The sequence below is a fragment of the Scyliorhinus torazame genome, chromosome 21, assembly GCF_047496885.1.
Source record: "Scyliorhinus torazame isolate Kashiwa2021f chromosome 21, sScyTor2.1, whole genome shotgun sequence".
In the NCBI taxonomy this organism is placed as follows: domain Eukaryota; kingdom Metazoa; phylum Chordata; class Chondrichthyes; order Carcharhiniformes; family Scyliorhinidae; genus Scyliorhinus; species Scyliorhinus torazame.
The window spans coordinates 19,304,174-19,326,475 of record NC_092727.1 but is presented as its reverse complement, the minus strand read 5'-3'; positions in this window follow the sequence as shown (position 1 = coordinate 19,326,475).

Sequence of the window (22,302 nt, the reverse complement as noted above, 5' to 3'; positions counted from 1 at the left end):
AACTGAGGCTTTATTAGTCTCTGAAGTGTGGCCTCCCACAGCAGCTGACGAAATGGCTGCGAGCTGAAGGCCACGCATATTTATAACCCGGCTCCTGGGCGGAGCTAGCATGCAGGGGCCCAGGTGAACCTATAGTGCAGGTTCTACCGTACAACCCTTAATATAAGACCACAGTGGTTTACCACATTCATCCTCTGTTAAAATTGAGTCCGGCGGGGGTGGTGGATAACTATATACAATTCGCAATCTTTAATACTTACAGAACAGTAAAAAAAATGTCTCTGGTCATCCGACGGGCCGGTCAGAGGTTCAGCCGGTCCAGCGCCTTGATCGTCCTCTGAGATCGACGAAGTGGAGCCGGCGATGTTGGTGCTGTCGTGGTCGAAGTTGACTCCGGGAGTGTGCCGATATCCTCTTAATCAACGGGGGTGGGCAGGGGGAGGATGGACAGTCCTAGGGGGGGTGATGGAGGTGGCGGGGGAGGGGAGGGTGGTGCCGGGGGCGGCGGGGGTGGTGTGGGGGTGGAACCTGCTGGTGCCAGGTCCCTGAGGGAGACGGTATCCTGGCGGCCATCGGGGAAAGCCACGTAGGTGTACTGTGGGTTTGCGTGGAGCAGGTGCACCTTTTCCACCAACGGATCCGCATTGTGGAGCCACACATGTTTACGGAGAAGCACGGTTCCCGGAGCTGTGAGCCAAGTTGGGAGCGATACCCCGGATGTGGACTTCCTGGGGAAGGCAAAAAGACGTGTACTGTTAGTAGCAGTGCAGAGTAATGAGTGAATGGAATTTAGTGCATCAGGGAGGACCTCTTGCCAACGGGAGGCCGGGAGATTTCCGGACCATAGGGCCAGCTGTATGGCCCTCCATACTCCCATTCTCCCTTTCTACCTGCCCGTTTCCCCGGGGGTTGTAGCTTGTCATTCTGCTAGAGGCGATACCCCTGGTGAGCAGGAACTGACGTAGCTCATCACTCATGAATGAGGATCCCCTGTTACTGTGGATGTAGGCAGGGAAGCCGAACAGAGTGAAGATAGAATTAAGGGCTTTAATGACGGTGGCAGACGTCATGTCGGGTCATGGGATGGCGAAGGGAAAATGGGAGTATTCATCGATCACACTGAGGAAATACGTGTGTCGGTCGGAGGAGGGGAGGGGGCCTTTGAAATCCACGCTGAGGCGTTCAAAGGGGCGGGAGGCCTTCACCAGGTGCGCGTGGTCCGGCCGGTAGAAGTGCGGTTTGCACTCTGCACAGACCTGGCAGTCCTTTGTGATCGCCCTTACTTCCTCGACGGAGTAGGGCAAATTTTGTGCCTTAATGAAGCGGTACAACCGAGTGACCACTGGTTGACAAAGGCTGTCGTGCAGGGCCCGGAGTCGGTCTACCTGTGCGCTGGCACATGGACCTCGGGATAGGGCGTCTGGGGCCTTATCCTGGGTGCTGTACCGTCTGCTCCTGGTGGCGACGGGTTTGCAATCTGGAGTTAGATTGGCAAAGAGGGAAGGAGGATCGACCTTTAGGGTCGCGAGGCTGCACACTGTGAGGGGTGGTAAGGGTCCGCCGAATTTAAGGGTGAGGCTCTGGAGGTTGCACTGAAAATCCAGGCCGAGGATAAGTGCAGCGCAGAGGTCAGGGAGGATGTAGAGGCGAAAACCGTGGAACTCCACGCCTTGGACTGTGAGCGCGACCGTGCAGTACCCCTGGATAGCTACGCGATGGGATCTGGAGGCCAGGGAGATACTTTGATTGGTAGGGTGTACCTTAAGGGAGCAGCGGCTTACCGTATTTGGATGTCCAAAGCTCTCGGTGCTCCCGGAGTCCAGTTGGCAGGAGTTCACATGGCCGTTGACTTTCACGCTGGTGGATGCGTTGGTCAGAGTGTATGGTCGGGACTGGTCGATTGCCATGGATGCGAGTCGTGGTTGATCGTCGGGTAGTGAGGCAGCCACTGAGTTGGGGTCCTGAAACGCCATTCGTCTCCATGTGCTGCGGGGTGGACAAGATGGTGGTGCCCGGAGGTCCTGGGGATCACCAAATGGCGGCGCCCATGGAACGCACGTTGCGGGGGTGGAGCAAGATGGCGACGCCCATGAAACGCACGTGTTGTGCGGGAGAAAAGATGGCGGCACCCATTGCTCGCACATGGCCTGGGAGGAGGGGAGGATAGCGGCGCCCATTGTCCGTGACCGGGGGGGGGGGGGGGGGGGGGGGGTGGGGGGGGGGGGACCGCTGCCGCTGAGCGGGCCTGGCACACCGCTGCATAGTGGCCCTTCTTCCCGCAGGCCTTACAAAGGGCAGCGCGGGCCGGGCAGCATTGGCGGGGGTGTCTTTATTGGCCGCATAAATAGCATCGGGGCCCCCCGGAGATCACTGGCTGGCGCGTAGCGCTGGCATATTGGGTGGGTAGCTCCCCCGCTGGGGCGGCTGCCTGGGGGCCCATGAAGCTTGGGAGGAGTGGGCCGCGTGGTTGGGGGCGTAGGACTGTACATTGCGTAGGGCGACCGTCATGGAAAGCGCTAGTGTTTTAGTCACTGCGAGGTCGCACGAGGCCCCTTCTAGGAGCCGCTGGCTGATAACATCTGTCCCAATCCCAGTTACAAAAGCGTCCCTCAAAAGGAGATCTGAGTGCTCCTTACTGTAACGTCCTGGCAGTCACAGTCCCGCACTAGTGGGATCAGGGCCCTCCAGAAGTCCTCGATTGACTCACCAGGTAATTGAGTACGCGTTGCGAGCACTGGGGCACGACCAATTTGGCTGGAGACGAAGTTGAATTCAAACTGGGGCTTTATTAGTATCAGATGTGTGGCCTCCTACAGCAGCTGACGAAATGGCTGCGAGCTAGAGGCCACGCATATTTATAACCCGGCTCCTGGGCGGAGCTAGCATGCAGGGGCCTAGGTGAACCTGTAGAACACAATGGTTTACCACAAGTGCATGTCTGGCGAAGAGCGTGTTCGTCTTCTGCTCATAATTTTCTTTGAGACGAGTCATAGCATCAGCGTAATTGGGTGCATCCTAGATCAACGGGAAGACTTTAGAGCTGAGTCTGGAGTACAAAATTTGAACCTTCTGAGCCTCTGGAACAGGGGTCGGCGCCACGTTGATATACGCTTCAAAACAAGCTAGCCAGTGCTGAAAGTCCTTTCTGGCGTCGCTTGCGTGTGGATCCAGCTGCAGTCGATCTGGTTTAATCCAGAGGTCCACCTTCTGAATCTGATACTAATAAATTGAGGCACGATCAATTTGGCTGGAGACGAAGTTGAATTCAAACTGAGACTTTATTAGTGTCAGATGTGTGGCCTCCTACAGCAGCTGACGAAATGGCTGCGAGCTGGAGGCCACGCATATTTATAACCCGGCTAGCATGCAGGGGCCCAGGTGAACCTGTAGTGCAGGTTCTACCGTACAACCCTTAATATTAATATAGGGACACAGTGGTTTACCACAACAGGTAGTTGGTCCATAAAGTTGTTGGAGGGGATAATTCACTGTGTTCACGTTTAAACAACATATTTTCCTCCTGCTGGACATCGGAGCTGAGGAAGGCTGCAGGGAATCAGGTCCTGCTGGCAACATCCCAACTCTGCAATTGTATATGGACTTGGGGCGATCACCTTCCCAGTAAGGTCCTTTGGCCATGCAGTCAGCTAAGTTAATAACTTAACAGAATTCAGGTATTCCTCGCTCATGAAACAGGCAATTATTAAGAACTACATGATTGACTTATGTAAGTTATTCGCTAATGCTCTCTGCAACTATTGTTGTACTTCTTTGAAAGTTCAAAAGTAAAGAGTCTCCACCAATGGAAATGCAACAGGTGCTTTCGTTTCCTCTTTGCCCTGTAGGTTTGATTTACCTTTCTGGGAAGGACAATGGGTAATTTAAGGCCTGCAAACATTTGGTGTTAGTTGCTCAGAATTGTTTGACCCTGTAGCACTGCCATGATGCCCACTTAAATTACTTTAGGGTGTGACCACTATGTACAACTGTGGTGTCAGTGTGAGATTAAATGCTAGATTATAGAAACAAGAAGGTAATTCCTTCATGAAATACATGGACGTGTGTGGGGGACAAGCAATAGGGCTTGACATTTTACAGGTGGGGCTGGTTTAGCACACTGGGCTAAATAGCTGGCTTTTAAAGCAGACCAAGGCAGGCCAGCAGCATGGTTCAATTCCCGTTCCAGCCTTCCTGAACAGGTGCCGGAATGTGGTGACTAGGGGCTTTTCACAGTAACTTCATTGAAGCCTACTTGTGACAATAAGCGATTTTCATTTTTCATTTCAGATTTGGGCCTGCGCTGTGCAGGCCTTTAAAGCAGGTGGGTGAGACCCAATGCCAAGAATTTTCACTGCCGCAGGGTAAGGTTTCAGATCGCAAGCCTGCACCCAAGAGATCTTTTTATAAATGGGTGGAAGATTTTACTCTCAATGGAAACTTCGAGGCCCAAGTTTTCTGACCGTTCCCGCTGTCAGGATCTTCCAGCCTGACCGACGACAACCAACACCCCCATCCCCCAACCGCCGCAGTTTCCCCGGTGGCAGAATTGGAGGATCTCACCACCAGCCAATGGCAGGCTGCCACCACTGCCGCAAACCTGCAGCGGGGGAGCAGAAAATACTACCCGCAAAAAAATTCCCTCCCAATGAATGTTCCTTTCTTGTTTCGAACGTAACTTCTTTTTTAGTTGGACTTTGTTTGCTGGAGTCCTGGCCATTACATCCATGATAAACAGAAGGGCTACAATCATAACCATAGTCAGGATGCAGGAATATTTTTAAAGGTAAGTTTAAAACTCTTACCCATGCCCCTCATATCTACCATGCCCCATCCTAATGCTCTCCATCATCAGAGTCTGTCCCTGTTGCTCAGAAGGGAAGGGGGGGAGGAGTAGAGCATTAGTCATTGGAGACTCCATAGTTAGAAGGATAGATAGGAGATTCTGTGGGAACGAGACAGACTAGCGGTTGGTGTGTTGCCTCCCAGGTGCCAGGGTCCGTGATGTCTCGGATCGTGTTTTCGGGATCCTTAAGGGGGAGGGGGAACAGCCCCAAGTCGTGGTCCACATAGGTACCAATGACATAGGTAGGAAAAGGGATAGGGATGTAAGGCAGGAATTCTGGGAGCGAGGGTGGAAACTTAGATCTAGGACAAACAGAGTTATTATCTCTGGGTTGTTACCCGTGCCACGTGCTAGCGAGACGAGGAATAGGGAGAGAAAGGAGTTGAACACAGGGATGGTGCAGGAGGGAGGGTTTCAGATTTCTGGATAATTGGGGCTCATTCTGGGGTCGGTGGGACCTCTACAAACGGGATGGTCTACACCTGAACCAGAGGGATATCATTATCCTGAGGGGGAAATTTGCTAATGCTCTTCGGGAGGGTTTAAACTAGTTCAGCAGGGGATTGGGAACCTGAATTGTAGCTCCAGTATACAGGATGTTGAGAGTAGTGAGGTCATGAGTAAGGTTTCAAAGTTGCAGGAGTGTACCGGCAGGCAGGAAGGTGGTTTAAAGTGTGTCTTCTTCAATGCCAGGAGCATCCGGAATAAGGTGGGTGAACTTGCGGCATGGGTTGGTACCTGGGACTTCGATGTTGTGGCCATTTCGGAGACATGGTTAGAGCAGGGACAGGAATGGTTGTTGCAGGTGCCGGGGTTTAGATATTTCAGTAAGTTCAGGGAAGATGGTAAAAGAGGGGGAGGGTGGCATTGTTAGTCAAGGACAGTATTACGGTGGCAGAAAGGACGTTTGATGAGGGCTCGTCCACTGAGGTAGTATGGGCTAAGGTTAAAAACAGGAAAGGAGAGGTCACCCTGTTAGAAGTTTTCTATAGGCCTCCGAAAAGTTGCAGAGATGTAGAGGAAAGGATTGCAAAGATGATTCTGGATAGGAGCGAAAGCAACAGGGTAGTTGTTATGGGGGACTTTAACTTTCCAAATATTGACTGGAAACGCTACAGTTCGAGTACTTTAGATGGGTCCGTTTTTGTCCAATGTGTGCAGGAGGGTTTCCTGGCACAGTATGTAGATAGGCCAACGAGAGGCGAGGCCATATTGGATTTGGTACTGGGTAATGAACCAGGACAGGCGTTAGATTTGGAGGTAGGTGAGCACTTTGGTGATAGTGACCACAATTTGATTACGTTTACTTTAGTGATGGAAAGGGATAGGTATATACCGCAGGGCAAGAGTTATATCTGGGGGAAAGGCAATTATGATGCGATGAGGCAAGACTTAGGATGCATCGGATGGAGAGGAAAACTGCAGAGGATGGGCACAATGGAAATGTGGAGCTTGTTCAAGGAGCAGCGACTGCGTGTCCTTGATAAGTATGTACCTGTCAGGCAGGGAGGAAGTGGTCGAGCAAGGGAACCGTGGTTTACTAAAGCAGTCAAAACACTTGTCAAGAGGAAGAAGGAGGCATAAGTAAAGATGAGACATGAAGGTTCAGTTAGGGCGCTCGAGAGTTACAAGTTAGCTAGGAAGGACCTGAAGAGAGAGATAAGAAGAGCCAGGAGGGGACATGAGAAGTCTTTGGCAGGTAGGATCAAGGATAACCCTAAAGCCTTCTATAGATATGTCAGGAATAAAAGAATGACTAGAGTAAGAGTAGGGCCAGTCAAGGGCAGTAGTGAGAAGTTGGGCGTGGAGTCCGAGGAGATAGGAGAGGTGCTAAATGAATATTTTTCGTCAGTATTCACACAGGAAAAAGACAATGTTGTCGAGGAGAATACTGAGATTCAGGCTACTAGACTAGAAGGGCCTGAGGTTCACAAGGAGGAGGTGTTAGCAATTCTGGAAAGTGTGAAAATAGATAAGTCCCCTGGGCCGGATGGGATTTATCCTAGGATTCTCTGGGAAGCTAAGGAGGAGATTGCTGAGCCTTTGGCTTTGATCTTTAAGTCAGCTTTGTCTACAGGAATAGTGCCAGAAGACTGGAGGATAGCAAATGTGGTCCCCTTGTTCAAGAAGGGGAGTAGAGACAACCCCGGTAACTGTAGACCAGTGAGCCTTACTTCTGTTCTGGGCAAAGTCTTGGAAAGGTTTATAAGAGATAGGGTGTATAATCATCTGGAAAGGAATAATTTGATTAGAGATAGTCAACACGGTTTTGTGAAGGGTAGGTCGTGGCTCACAAACCTTAGTGAGTTCTTTGAGAAGGTGACTAAACAGGTGGATGAGGGTAAAGCAGTTGATGTGGTGTGGTGTATATGGATTTCAATAAAGCGTTTGATAAGGTTCCCCATGGTAGGCTAGTTCAGAAAATACGGAGGCATGGGATTCAGGGTGATTTAGCAGTTTGGATCAGAAATTGGCTAGCTGGAAGAAGACAAAGGGTGGTGGTTGATGGGAAATGTTCAGACTGGAGTCCAGTTACTAGTGGTGTACCACAAGGATCTGTTTTGGGGCCACTGCTGTTTGTTATTTTTATAAATGACCTGGAGGAGGGCGTAGAAGGAGGGGTGAGTAAATTTGCAGATGACACTAAAGTTGGTGGTGTTGTGGACAGTGCGGAAGGATGTTACAAATTACAGAGGGACATAGATAAGCTGCAGCGCTGGGCTGAGAGGTGGCAAATGGAGTTTAATGCAGAAAAGTGTGAGGTGATTCATTTTGGAAGACAGAGTACTAGGCTAATGGTAAGACTCTTGGTAGTGTGGATGAACAGAGAGATTTCAGTGTCCTTGTACATTGATCCCTGAAAGTTGCCACCCAGGTTGAGAGGGTTGTTAAGAAGGCGTACGGTGTGTTAGCTTTTATTGGTAGAGGGATTGAGTTTCGGAGCCATGAGGTCAAGTTGCAGCTGTACAAAACCCTGGTGCGCCGCATTATAGGAAGGATGTGGAAGCATTGGAAAGGGTGCAGAGGCGATTTACCAGAATGTTGCCTGGTATGAAGGGAAGATCTTATGAGGGAAGGCTGAGGGACTTGAGGCTGTTTTCATTAGAGAGAAGAAGGTTAAGAGGTGACTTAATTGAGGCATACAAGATGATCAGAGGATTAGATAGGGTGGGGACAGTGAGAGCCTTTTTCCTCGGATGGTGATGTCTAGCACGAGGGGACATAGCTTTAAATTGAGGGGAGATAGATATACGACAAATGTCAGAGGTAGGTTCTTTACTCAGAGAGTAGTAAGGACGTGGAATGCCCTGCCTTCAACAGTAGTGGACTCGCCAACACTAAGGGCATTCAAAAGGTCATTGGATAGACATATGGACGTTAAGGGAATCGTGTAGATGGGCTTTAGAGCGGTTTCACAGGTCGGTGCAACATCGAGGGCCGAAGGGCCTGTACTGTGCTGTAATGTTCTATGTTCTATCTCCATGCCCACTCACCCGGTATGCACGACGCACAGCATCAGTGAACTATATCCTAATCATGGCAAGTTTTGAAATGCTCATGCGGAAAAGAAACACCCAATCAGAAATCTGCCGTACAGAATCTGCTGCCTTTGCAATCTTATAAACGTTTCAGTCCCACACTGTCAATCACAGTTTCAATAACAGAAGCTTTAGCCCACTTCACGCATCTTAATCTTGTCCAAATACGCACACAGACATTCAAAACAGATCAAAGTAAGAATAATTTATTCTAACCTCATAAAGATGCCAACCTAGCAGAGTTAATACTCCACTTCAGCCTGCATAAACAACTCCCTGCTAAGTTGACCTATTTATGAGTCTTGGAGATCAGCCAACCATTCATAGTGAGATCATTTGGGGAAATAGCTGTCTCGCCATCTATTTCCCATGATTTCTGTGGACAGATACCAGAAATTTTCCAACCTGCCTTGCTCGTGAAATTCCCTCTCTAGAAGGGACAGCGCAGTTGGACAATGATTTGCACTGCTACCTCATAGCACCAGGGATCTGGGTTCAATTCCAGCCTTGGGTGACTGTCTGTGTGAAATTTTCACGTTCTCCCTGTGTCTGCGTGGATTTCCTCTGGTTGCTCTGGTTTCCCAATATTCCAAAAATGTGCAGGTTAGGCAGGTTAGCCATGCTAAATTGTCCCTTAGTGTCCAAAACTTTAGATGGGGTTACTGGGTTAGAGGGACAGTTTGAAGGGCTGGACAGGTGCTCTTTCCAAGCATGTGTAGGTTAGGTGGGCTTGGGTACGGTGCTCTTCAAAGAGTCGGTGCGAACTCGATGGGCCAAATGGCCTGCTGCTGCACTGTAGGTGTTCTATGATTCTATGACAAATAGTTGCTTCAGTGCAACCTGTGGCATCTGGTTATAAATTCTCCATGGCCTGGACACAATAGGCAATGACCTCTGTCTGTGCTGCAAAATTCTAGCATTCTATAGTAAGTTACTTTTGCCAGTACATAGGTATCACCAGAAAGACCTGTACAACCACAACCAGCAAAACAGTTCGGAACCAAAAAGAAAGAGCTGACAATTTAAAAAAACGCCCCAAACTATAATTCAAATTCTGAAGGAATGAGACTCCACAATTATAAAGTAAATTTCAGGGCCAGAGAGTTTGGTTCACATGATCATGCATTTAAAAATTCAGTTGCGCAAAATGTGTTAAACTTTGGCATGTTTGACAGTTAAGGACAGAAACTGATGAATGTATTGGTACCAGTGTTGTGTAGCTCATGGAGGATCAGGCAATTCAGAAAGCAACGTCTAGACTTTGGGTTTCACTGAGTTTGTGCAGACCCGTGAAGTTGCTGTCTGATTAAAATCCACAATAATGCTGAGTGCTGTGTAATGCCATTATAACCAGGCAGAGCTTGTGAAATAACTGCTATGTGAAGATGTACTTATCTTCATCTGTTAACATGAGATAAGAATATTTTCACCATTTAAAAATTTACATTGTTTTTCTGACTTTGTCAACTTTTCGGCCTTTCATCAAATACAAACATTAAAGTTATTTTTTTTATTCAAAGATAAAATATAACATGCCTGAATTGCTGAGTGTATAATGTGGAACTTCTAATTTTTCATGAATATATTGCAGGTTTTGTGACCCAAGCATTATGAGTCTGTCACTGCTGAGGCCACACCAGGGGCGGGATTCTCCCCGACCCGGCGAGGCGGGGGGTCCCGGCGGGATGGAGTGGCGTGAACCATTCCGGCGTCGGGCCACCCCAAAGGTGCGGATTTCTCCACACCTTTAGGGGCCAAGCCCTCACCTTGAGGGGCTAGCCCCGCGTCGGAGTGGTTGGCGCGCCGCCAGCCGGCGGGAAAGGCCTTTGGCGCCACGCCAGCTGGGGCCGAAAGGACTTCGCCGGGCGGCGGAAGTCCGTGCATGCGCGGGAGCATCAGCGGCCGCTGACGCCATCCCCGCGCATGCGCAGAGGGGGGGGTCTCCTACGCGATGGCCATCGCGGAGGCTGTGGCCGAGGCGGAGGGAAAAGAGTGCCCCCACGGCACAGGCCCGCCCGTGGATCGGTAGGCCCCAATCGCGGGCCAGGCCACTGTGGGGCACCCCCCGGGACCAGATCGTCCCGCGCCCCCTCCCCCTCCCAGGACCCCGGAGCCCGCCCGCGCCGCCTAGTCCCGCCGGGAAGGTAGGTGGTTTGATTCACGCCGGCGGGACAGGCATGACAGCAGCAGGACTTCGGCCCATCGCGGGCCGGAGAATCGCCGGGGGGGGGGCCCGCCGACCGGCACGGCGTAATTCCCGCCCCCGCCGAATATCCGGTGCCGGAGAATTCGGCGGCCGATGGGGGCGGGATTCACGCCAGCCCCCAGCGATTCTCCGACCCGACGGGGCGTCGGAGAATCCCGCCCCAGATTTCTGGTTCAGCACGCCGTCTGGATTCTCCGTTTCGCCGGCTGGTCAATGGGGTTTCCCATTGTGGTGCAGCCCCACGCCATCGGGAAACCGGGGAATCCCGACGGTGGAGAATTCAGCCCGAGATCTCTGTATCTAAATAGTCTGAGCGGTTGTACCTGGAATTTTCCAAAGTAATGCACCATAAAATCCTCTGTGTGAGGTACCAAATGGAACAAAAACTATCAACCTGACAATCACTTCAGTGTCCGATGCCAATTGATGCAATGGAAGTATAAATCACGTGTTTGAGTCCTGCTGCCACCTTTCTGTTCCTTTTAATTTACTCTGGAAGACTAATGCCATTTTCTGTCATTTCTCAACTATGCCATTCCGCACAAATGTAGTGCGAGCCAAGGATTTCTGCAGAACTGTAACTTTGTGAACTGATGCAGGAGGAACATTATTTATGATTCGGAACCTTGTTTATCCTTCGAAAGGTGTCAAATGAAAGATTTATGTTTACGTTGCAGCTGCTGCAGATCTAGGTGTATTCATCTATCTGGAGGCACCTGTAATGTTGAGTGTCTCAGTATCAATAGTGCCTGAAATGCAGGCTGCCGCATTTTCAAAATCATCACGAAGCATTCATCACCCACATCAGAATCATGCTTTAGGTGCTCCATCATATTTCACTGAAGGATCCTGAAACATCGAGTGCTCTAATTCCTGCAAGTGAACACTTTGATGCATTAGGAGGGAAGGAGGAAATACAGGCTATCAACACTAACACTCCCATTTTGGAGTTGTTATTTCTTTCCCAAAGATACTCATTATGACGCATTTGATTTGAAAATACCCACACCCTGTGCCAAAAGAGTTGAATGCTGTCAAACCAGGCTTTTCCAAGTATCGTTACATTGTTTTCTAAAAACAATGTGGAGGTATTTGCAATCATGACATCTACTAATATTGGCCGCAATTCTCCGGCCGTCAGGATTCTCTTTTCCCGCTGGCAGTGCACGCCCGCCCATTGTGTTTGCATCTCACAATTCTTCTTTTAAAACCAAAATACATGAGCATCATGATTTACAGAATTATTGGCCATTTTTGTAACATTATAATAAAGAGGCTCCACCCCTCCACCCCCCCCCCCCCCCTCCCACCCACCCACCCACCCAGCCTGGGCACGTTTTGTGGCAACGGAGGCAGCCATTAGCTGGTGGGTTTTGCACGCTGTTTGCAGTCTTTGATGCCGGGGAACCCATGGCAAGGGGTTGCCATTGGCGGAACTAGAAGATTCCACTGGCGGGAAAGGCCAGAGAGGTCTGCCCATTTGTGCCTATCGTGCTCTGTACTATATTTAAATTCAAATCAATATTCTCTCCAAGGCCAGTATAAAAGTGAAACAAAAATTTCTCTGCATTAATGATAGTGAAAAGCTTAATGTACATTTAACGTCTCGTGCAGAAATTAATGGACATTGATTGCAGTATCAGTTGGGGAAGCATCATGGTGGTAGAATTCAATTCAGCAGCACAGCACCTGACAATAGCTTCAGTATCGTGGTGAGCTGTGGGATATTTGAACAGGATATTATGCCATACACATGATCACTGAACTCATTTGGGAAGCTAATGAAATGAAAACCAGCTTTCCCTTTCTGACACAGCTGGTTCAGCTCATTCTATTGTAATGGACATGCAGGATTTATACAGGAGTCATATCAATCTAGATGTGAGTTATCTAGCTCCATTATAACTGGTGTGTTTTGGATCTAACAGCAGAAGGCAGACAATAGGCATTTCAAATAGATAAGCTGAAGATGTAACAAGTTTGATTTGGTTTTAATTAAAGTGGGTATCTGAGGTAGGACAGGACTCGTTCATCTTGGAAGCTGACTAACATTGAAAGGATTCAATTTCAACTTGTGAGTCAAGGAAGCGCAAAAAACATGTATTTCCATCATCATTTTCACAATTTTGTGACAGTGCAAATTGCTGAATATTTAAATTCTGCTCCAGGTTGAATTCTCCTCTAGCTATGCCACTCCACCAATCACTGCCAGTGCTGAAAATGATAATCAAGTTGATAACCCTTTGAAGGCATTAATTATATTGTGCTGTCAGCGTGACGTTCGATTGTTCTGTGTTCGATCATGTGTGTCATGCTAAGCACTGACCATCCAAACAGGATATGTCCAGGAAATATGCTTTGATATTTTTGATAGGGTCTTGTAATAAAAAAGGCCGACACAGTAAGGTCTGGCACTGCAGTTACCAAGGCGGGTCAGGAACGAACACATTGATTCACAACCAACAGCTCACACCGGAGCGACCAACCGTGTGGCTGCTGTAAGTATCAACCAGATCCAAGGGATGTTTGGATTGAGGTTTAAAGATAGTTTAAGGGTAAGAACTAAATCCTGAGTGGGTTTTAGTTGAGATTTGGGAAGAAATATGGGGTTTTGCCTGTGGTATTTAATGGAAATGTTTTATTAATAAGTCGCTTTGAGTGTTGTGCAGCATCATTACATTAGTTTAATTCTCTTATATTAGAGCATTCAGAATGGGTTTTTTTTGTTAATAAAAGCATTTGTGGTTGAGCCTAAAAGCTTGTGTCTGTGTAAGTTTGTCCTTTATAAAATCCTAAAGTCAAGAATCAACAGTAAGGTTAAATGGTAGCATACATCTCTTACAGCTGCATTCTCTTACAGCTGCATAACCTGGGCAGATTATAGGCTTTTGTGTGCAATAACCCAGGGTTATTTGCTCATCACTCCATTATGCAAACGATAAATGGTTCTGAAATTTACTAAACAGTTTGAATATTCACGTTAATTCCGAATCCTGTCTTTAATGAATTCAGTAGCGAATTCAGGAGAAACCGGTTTACCTGGAGTAGTTAGAATGTGGAGCTCACTGCCACAAGAAAGGTGGAGGTGAATAACGCAGAAGCATTTCAGGGGAAGCTAGCTAAGTATAGAAGGGAGAAATTAATAGACGTACTGTTACAACACCCTGTACGAGGGTACGGTCAATTCCAGCCCTCTTAACCCGGAGCCACAACATAAGTGAATTAACCAATAATTCTTCTAAACTTTTCAAGATCTTTGACCCTAGACTCCTCCAATAACTTACAGACATCAGATTTGTAACTAAAAAAACAATAACTATTTATTTCTAACAAGAAAAGAGCTAAAACATGCAATAGTTAAACTACAATACAGCCTGCTAAACTATTACTTTCCCCTTTGACCATCCTACCCTCTACCCTAAACACACACAAGACAGGTGCACACAGAGGAGTGGAAAGGGGTAAAATGATAGGGATTAAAATATGGGAGTCAGAGAGATATGTTCTTATTGTTGACGTTTAAGTCTTTGTAGTTGGCTATCCTCTTGCAGGTTTAACTGACTGTAGGTAGAGAGAGAAAAACCTTTTCTTCAGGACCTTAGAGAAGTCCTCAGCAGAGAGAGAAATTAGACCAATAGCTCTTCAAGCATCTTAATCAAAAGAGTGTGCTTCACTCTACAAAATGGAGTCTATCTGACTTCGGCAGAACATTCCAGAACATTATCACCAATCATCACCAAGAGCCAGTCAAGTCGTGGGATATAAAATTAGCCAATTGGCTGTCACCCAAGTCTATCCAATCATATCCTGACTGGACCAAATCAAATAATACAACTCACCGGGGGTGTCCTGAGGTCAGACCAAATAGCACCTCTGCCAGGGGGTGTCCTCTTTTGTTTAAAAATTAAAAGTGCAGTTCATCCGAAAGGCATAAATCTCAGCAACTGCTCAGGCACAAAAGATATAATACCAAAGAATAACAGAAAACTGAAGGGAATACACAAGGGAAACCAAGTTTAAAAAGGAGGATCCTCGGGTTAGAGAATGCATGGTGGGAGGAGGCTCATGAAGCATAAATACTAGCATAAATACTGGTGGGCCGAACACCCTGTTCCTTTGTTTTAAATTTAGGTTATTTTAAATGTGGGTGAACATAGGCTGTCTATTGTTTTTAGTGAGGAGGCTTTTCAAATCTTTTGTTCAAAATGACCATCTGTTTTCCACACACTTTATTCACAAGAAACCACCGCTGAAATATCGAGCACAGTTGTGTCGACTGACAAATAGACCTCTTCTAAAGGCAGTTTGTTAATCATTATGGTAATCGTATATTTTCCACTTATCTGCTGAGATCCTCCCTGTGGAATCTAAAGCTACTTCATCAACCTCCTGCCTAAATGAGCTTCCCTGGTACATCAACAGAACATGATTGCACTGAATCTTTAAGATTTTCTAAGTGCCCTATTCAATTAAGGAATGAAATTTAAAGTTAGGGGGGGGGGAAAAAGTTTGTATCCGAGCGTATCAGAGGGGATTATAAGCAGTCATAAAATTCCTTCAAATAGCACTTTCTGTCGAATAAACGATAGTGTGCATAGCCAGTTAAACGTATGCCAACTTGAAGGCAGTTTGGTAATTATTGCAATGATTTCACCTCTCACACTTATCAGCTGCAGACATCCCAGTGGAACTTTACGTTGTTAAAACAATAGTCTGTTGAAATGTGCTTTACTTGTATAATATTGGTGACTTGGCACGTTACATCCATCAGATCTGCCTCGGGTTTGGTCTTAGATTTTAGAAACGTTGATAGTGAGATCAAATGAATTTAGATCTGTTATTTTTCTTTCGCACATGAGCCTAATTCCCTTTATTTAGACAAGGAAAGGTGGTAGGAAAAAATATACATCTAAGGCATCTGAACTTGCCTTAGAGCACATTGTTGGAGCTCCCGAGAGGAACCTTCAAAGTGTGTTTAATCCAAATTGTTAGTGCCAACTTTGGCTTCATTATTAACATTCCTGTCTCTCAGTTACAAGATCAGTGGGTTGAAGTTCCACTTCAGAGACTTGAACACAGAAAAATGAGTCCAATCGAGTGCAATGCAGAAGGAATACTGCAATTCCAAAAGTGCTTTTGGATGAGATACTAAACTTAGACCCCAATCTTATTCAGGTGGATGTGAAAGATGGTCCTATTTTGAAGGACAGCACAGGAGTTATCCCTGGTGACCTGCTCAATAGCTTTTCCTCATTAGGGTCGGTTGCTCAGTTGGCTGGACGGCTGGTTCGCGATGGCGGAGCGACGCCAAAAATGTGGGTTCAATTCCCGTATTGGTTGAGGTTATTCATGAAGGCCCTGCCTTCTCAACCTTGCCCCTCACCTGAGATGTGGTGACCCTCAGATTAAATCACCACCAGTCTGCACTCAAAGGGGAGAGCAGCCTGTCATAATATACACCAGTATATCATGGTGCAGACACACACACTAATGGACACACAGCAAGACTGTGTGCAACACACACACTAATGGACACACAGCAAGACTGTGTGCAACACACACACTAATGGACACACAGCAAGACTGTGTGCAACACACACAACACCGCAGCCAATCACCAGTTAGAGCACACTCACTATATAGACAGGGGGCATCCGAGTTCCCGCTCATTCGGGTTGCAGCCTCTCAGAAGGATAGAGCTTACAGCACAGATCTTCACCATGTGCTGAGTGCAAAGACTGTTTAGGACAGGCATAGGTCTTTAGTTTAATCTAACATCGTGTTAACCCACAGTGAAAGTATGTTCAACAGTTTCTAACTTAATAAAATAGTGTTGTACTATTTTAAGTGTTGGTGGCCTGTATGTGTTCCACGGATCCAGAGCACCCAATACATCATGGTACCAGTAGTTGAGGGTTGTTAGAACTTCTTAGACCTACCTGCAAGTTATCTGCCTTCCACCAGCATACAGCCATCCTGCAAAATGGACAGCGTCCGCCCGCCGCCGCCGCTCCGCATCACCGGTAACCTAGGTGCCAACTGGAAGATATTCAAACAACGCTTCCAGCTCTACCTTAAAGCCACAGACCGGGAAGCTGCCTCAGACACCAGGAAGATCGCTCTCTTCCTATCCACGGCCGGGGAACATGCCATCCACATTTTCAAATCTCTCACCTTTGCTGATGGTAATGATAAATCAAAATTCAAGACGGTCCTCCTTAAGTTTGACAGTCACTGCAACATCGAGGTGAATGAAAGTTGTGAGTGCTATGTATTCCAACAGCATTTGCAGGGTAAGGATGAACCTTTCCAGTCCTTTCTCACCCACCTCCGCATCCTTGCGCAGTCCTGTAATTACGGGCCTACCTCCGACTCCATGGTACGCGACCAGATCGTTTTCGGTGATCAGCCGGACCCCCTACGCCAGCAGCTCCTCAAGGTAAAGCAGCTCACCCGAGCGATTGCCATCGAGACCTGTGTGCTACATGAACACGCCACTAGTCGGTATTCCCACATCCAAGCGGCTGAAATGGCACGGCAAGGTCCCCATGAGGCAGAACGGGTCCAAGCAATCGAGAAACTCCAGGGCCTCAGCCTGGATGAGGGCGGCCATTTCGTGCGCATTTCGCGGATTCCCACGCTTGTGCGCACCGAACGAGGGGATGGCGACGTCGACGAACGTACTGCGCAGGCGCGCACCACCGCACATGCGCGGTGGCGCAGCGAACGTACTGACGCTACAACGTGCAGCAACTGTGGCTCCGCCGACTTAAAGCGGCAATGTCCTGCCAAATCCCGACGATGCCTGAGGTGTGGCAAACTTGGCCACTATGCTGCTTTATGCAGATCAGCTCAGCCTGCCAACTCTCGTAGCGCCAGCCAGCTTCGTAGCAATGTCCGGGCCATTCAACCCACGGTCACCAAGCCCGATTCGGACCGGCAACCCAATAGTGACACCGAGGACCCGAAGATGCCTTTTCGAGTTGGTATCATTACAAAAAACAGGGTGTCCCCGAAGCAAAGAATTCAGCCTCTATCGGTATACAGCATCGATCCGGACAATGAGTGGTGTGCCACCCTTATGGTCAATCGGTCCCAAATACGATTCTGCTTGGACACTGGTGCCTCCGCCAATCTCATTGCGCGGTCTGACCTCCAAAGCCTTCATGTCAAACCAGCCATCCTCCCATCAGCCTGCCAGCTATTAGATTATAATGGCAATGCCATTGCTGCCAGTGGCTCGTACCAACTTGAAGTGACGCACAGGTCACGCAAAGTCATCCTTCCCTTTGAAATCATGGGCTCCTCGAAAGCCTCCCTGTTTGGCGCGCAGGCATGCAAGCTGTTGAACCTAGTTCAGAGAGTTCACTCTCTCTCTCCTGCTGACGCGTCTGCCTTTCAGGACACTGACTTCAGGGCGCAGCTCGATGCCATTATCAACCAGTAGCACAACGTCTTCGATGGCACGGGCACGCTCCCGTACACCTACAAGATTTTATTAAAACTGAATGCCACGCCTGTGGTGCACGCACCTCGCAGGGTCCCAGCACCCCTTAAGGACCTCCTCAAGCAGCAGCTGCAGGACCTCCAGAACCAAGGAGTGATTTCCAAAGTCACGGAACCGACCGACTGGGTCAGTTCCATGGTATGTGTAAAAAAGCCTTCCGGCGAATTGAGAATTAGCATTTGCTTGCAGCCTCTCAGAAGGACAGAGCTTACAGCACAGATCTTCACCATGTGCTGAGTGCATAGACTGGTTAGGACAGGCATAGGTCTTTAGTTTAATCTAACATCGTGTTAACCCACAGTGAAAGCATGTTCAACAGTTTCTAACTTAATAAAATAGTGCAACACTATTTTATTAAGTGTTGGTGGCCTGTATGTGTTCCACGGATCCAGAGCACCCAACACATCACAGCCTATGGTCCTCTGTGACTGTGGCGACATTTACATTAAACGCCACTTAAAAGAAAACAAATTATTAGCTCAATAACACTGATGCTGTGAACAAATTGTGTCACCTTCCCTGACAACCAATACTCCATAATAATAATCACTTATTGTCACAATTAGGCTTCAATGAAGTTACTGTGAAAAGCCCCGAGTCATCACATTCCGGCGCCTGTTTGGGGAGGCCGGTACGGGAATTGAACCCGCGCTGCTGGCATTGTTCTGCATTACAAGCCAGCTGTTTAACCCACTGTGCTAAACCAGCCCCATTGACTGTGAGGCACTTTCAGACATACTGAGGTTATGAAAGGCAGTATATGAATGCAAATGGTGACTTAATTGGAACAAATAACACCCTAAGGGGTCTTGACACAGCGGAAATGGCAAGGATGTTTCTTTCTGTGGAAGAATCTAGGACACGGGGCGCCACAGTTTCAAAATAAGGAGTCGCCTATTTTAGACAGGGAGAAGGAAAATCTTTTTCACTGAGGGTTGTTAGACTTTGGAACTCTTCCTCTAAAGGTGGTGGAAGCAGATCTTCAAATTTTTGAGACAAAGTTAGCTAGGTTCTTCATAAGAAAAGAAGTGAAAGTTATTCAGAGTAGATGGGAATGCGGGGTTGAGGTTACAATCCAGTCAGCCATGATCTGATTGAATGACAGAGCAGGCTCAAAGTGTCGAGTGACCTACTCCTGTTCGTAATTCATGTGATTGTAGTCAGTCTTTCTTTAATGGTTCAAGATTGCTTGAGATTAGTACAAAAGAAAACCCTCCCATTCTCCGAGTCAGCGTAGATGTTTCCAGCCCTTTCCCACTTCCAGTCCCACCAAAGGTGACCCCCTTTGTGGTGATTTCCCTGACGGCGGCACAGGCAAGCCATGCAAAACGGCAGAGACATCGGTGGAACCGGAAGACCCCATAGGCAGCCAATGGCGAGTTAACGTCCGCTGCCGGAAGACACGCCACAGGGGGCTGGAAAACTCCACACTCAGTGTACGTTAGTTTAATCAACAGAACAATCAACCAGAACTGAACTGAAAATGTATATTCCATTGAGGTAAACATTAGTTGCCTTTCGATATTCCTCAAATATCTACTAACAAAATCGGAATTCAAAAGTTTAGGAAGTTAAATTGACATATTCTAATATTTAGTAGCATAGTTGGTCTCCATGTGTTGCCTGTTTTCAAATATGTTCTGAAGTCTTTGAGCTCAATTGATAACATAATCTCTGAATCAGAAAATTATGATTTCAAATTCCACGATGAACTTCAGTGCATAATCAGACCCACAATCACGAAGGAGTGCCATATTGTAGAAGGTGCCAAATTTCAGAGAATACCTGAAGATAAGACCCCATTTATCTCTTCAGCAGTCCCTGCCTCAAGAAAAGCAGAAAGCTCTTGAAGGGCCGAGGCCAATGTGGACCCCTCAACCAATGCCACCAATAACCAGATTGTCTGAGTAATTGCTGTTTGGTAGGATCTTGTTGAGTGCCAGTGCTGCCTGAGTGACAAAAACTGCAATTTTGAAGTAATTCCTTGGACGGGATTCTCCGCGAACCGGCGGGGTGGGCCGGTCCGGCACCGAGGAGTGGCGTGAACCACTCCGGCGTCGGGCCACCCTGAAGGTGCGGAATCCTCTGAACCTTCAGGGCCTAGGCCGGCGCCGGAGTGTTTGGCGCCACGCCAGCCGGCGCCGAAGGGCCTCCGCCAGCCGGCGCGAGTTGGCGCATGCGGGGGAGCGCCAGTGTGTGCTGGCATCATCCCAGCGCATGCGCAGGGGAGTTCTTCTCCGCACCTGCCATGGCAGAGGTTAACAGCGGCCGTTGCGGAGGGAAAGAGTGCCCCCACGGCACAGGCCCGCCCGTGGATCGGTGGGCCCCGATCGCAGGCCACCGTGGGGGCACCCCCCGGGGCCATACCCCTCCCCCCCCCCCGAGGACTCTACAGGCCGCCCGCGCAGCCAGGTCCCGCCGGTAAGTACCTGTTGTGATTTACGCCGGCGGGACCGGCCGAAAACGGGCGAGCACTTGGCCCATCGCGGGCCGGAAAATCGCCGGGGGGGGGGGGGGCTGCCAATGGCCCCGACCGGCGTGGTGCGATTCCCGCCCCCGCCAAAACCCGGCGCCGGAGAATTCGGCAGCCGGCGGGGGCAGGATTCACGCCTCCCCCCGGCGATTCTCCGACCCAGCGGGGGGTCGGAGAATCCTGCCCATTGACTTTGGTTTATATAAAGGCAGGATATAAATACAAAGTTTTATTGTTTTCCATTGCGATAAGGCTCGGCTCTTTCCTGCCCCTTTCTCAGATGTGTTAGTCAGAAGGAGTCAGTCTACGTATTCCCACTCACTGTAACGCATTGGCAGATGGGAAGAGTTAGTTTTTGAATAATGTCAGTGTTGCTTCTTGCTTGGTTTTATCCTGACTAATCTTCTCAATATAACCTCATTCTACCTAATTATTTAGGGAGGTATGTTCATCGAAGAATCATGAGGATCAAATGATGATTGATTAACCTTGCAAGATTCAGCACATAAATATCTATTTTATTACTTCTTGAAGCACCAGAGCATTTTCCACCAATAATGAAAAATAAAGTTGTCAGAAATGCAGATGAGAAAAGATATTTAGCCCATATATATGCTCCTTCTTACAGGACCTGGCCTTTTGCGCCTAACCTGCGTCTCCTTCCTTCCTGTTGAATCAGGAACATATTTATTCATCTTTTATTGTGCTTCTACTAATGCTTTCCAAGTAGCTATTCGGAGTTCAGCAATGGAGAAAGCCATTGTAATGTTCTTTGATTAGGCCGATGTGAACAAAGAACATTAGACTTTGTTTTATAAACCATGCTATTTATTGCTAACACTACATTAACGAATAACTAAAATGACTCAGATGAATACAGTTGGAAATAAATGTCTGACACTAATTTACACGAAGATACAACAGAGCTGCTCTAATCTGTGATGGCTATCAACTCCTTACAAACACCTTCCGAAGGAACACATGGTGCATCCCAGGTCCTGGGACTCCCGTACCCACCCCACCTGCTGGTCGTATGGTAGAACTACAACAGTAAGACACATAACTTAAAATACACATGCAGATCATCGAATTTACAGTGATGAAGAACTACTCATATTATATACCGATGATAGTCTACCTATCATCACAGCCACTTATTGCCATCTCTAGGTTTCCTTCACTATTGGTCTTTCCATAAAAACAAGGTGAAAACTGGGTCATAATGTTGCGACAGAATAAACGAATGGTGACTGCCATTTGTTAAATGGTCCTTTTGCCTGTTTAACTGGGATGACATTTTGATTGACAAATTGCTGAAAATACGAGCCAATAATTTTGCGACAAGGGAAACCAGATATCACTGCCCTGAGCAAATAGGGCAAGCTGCTGATTATCCCTTTAACCAATCAGACTGAAGAATTATAAAATTGTGCAAGGACGGAGAAGGAAGTGAAATTTTAAAGCGGGTAAATTCAAGCCAAAATCAGAAAGGGAATGAAGATGATGAAAGAAAGATATGATTAAGGGAGAGACAGAAAAAGGCAGGTAAAGATTTTTTTAAAGTTCATAAAACCTCAAGGAATAAGACCTTAATCAAAACTATTTTGTGTTGAAAATTAATGCTTATAATTGGCAGTAATTCACAATTACCACATCGTTAAAAAGGTACTTTGAAATGGAAAGGACTTGACGTCCTGTGGCAAGTTTAGTTCATGTCTGCCATGCAACTTGTTA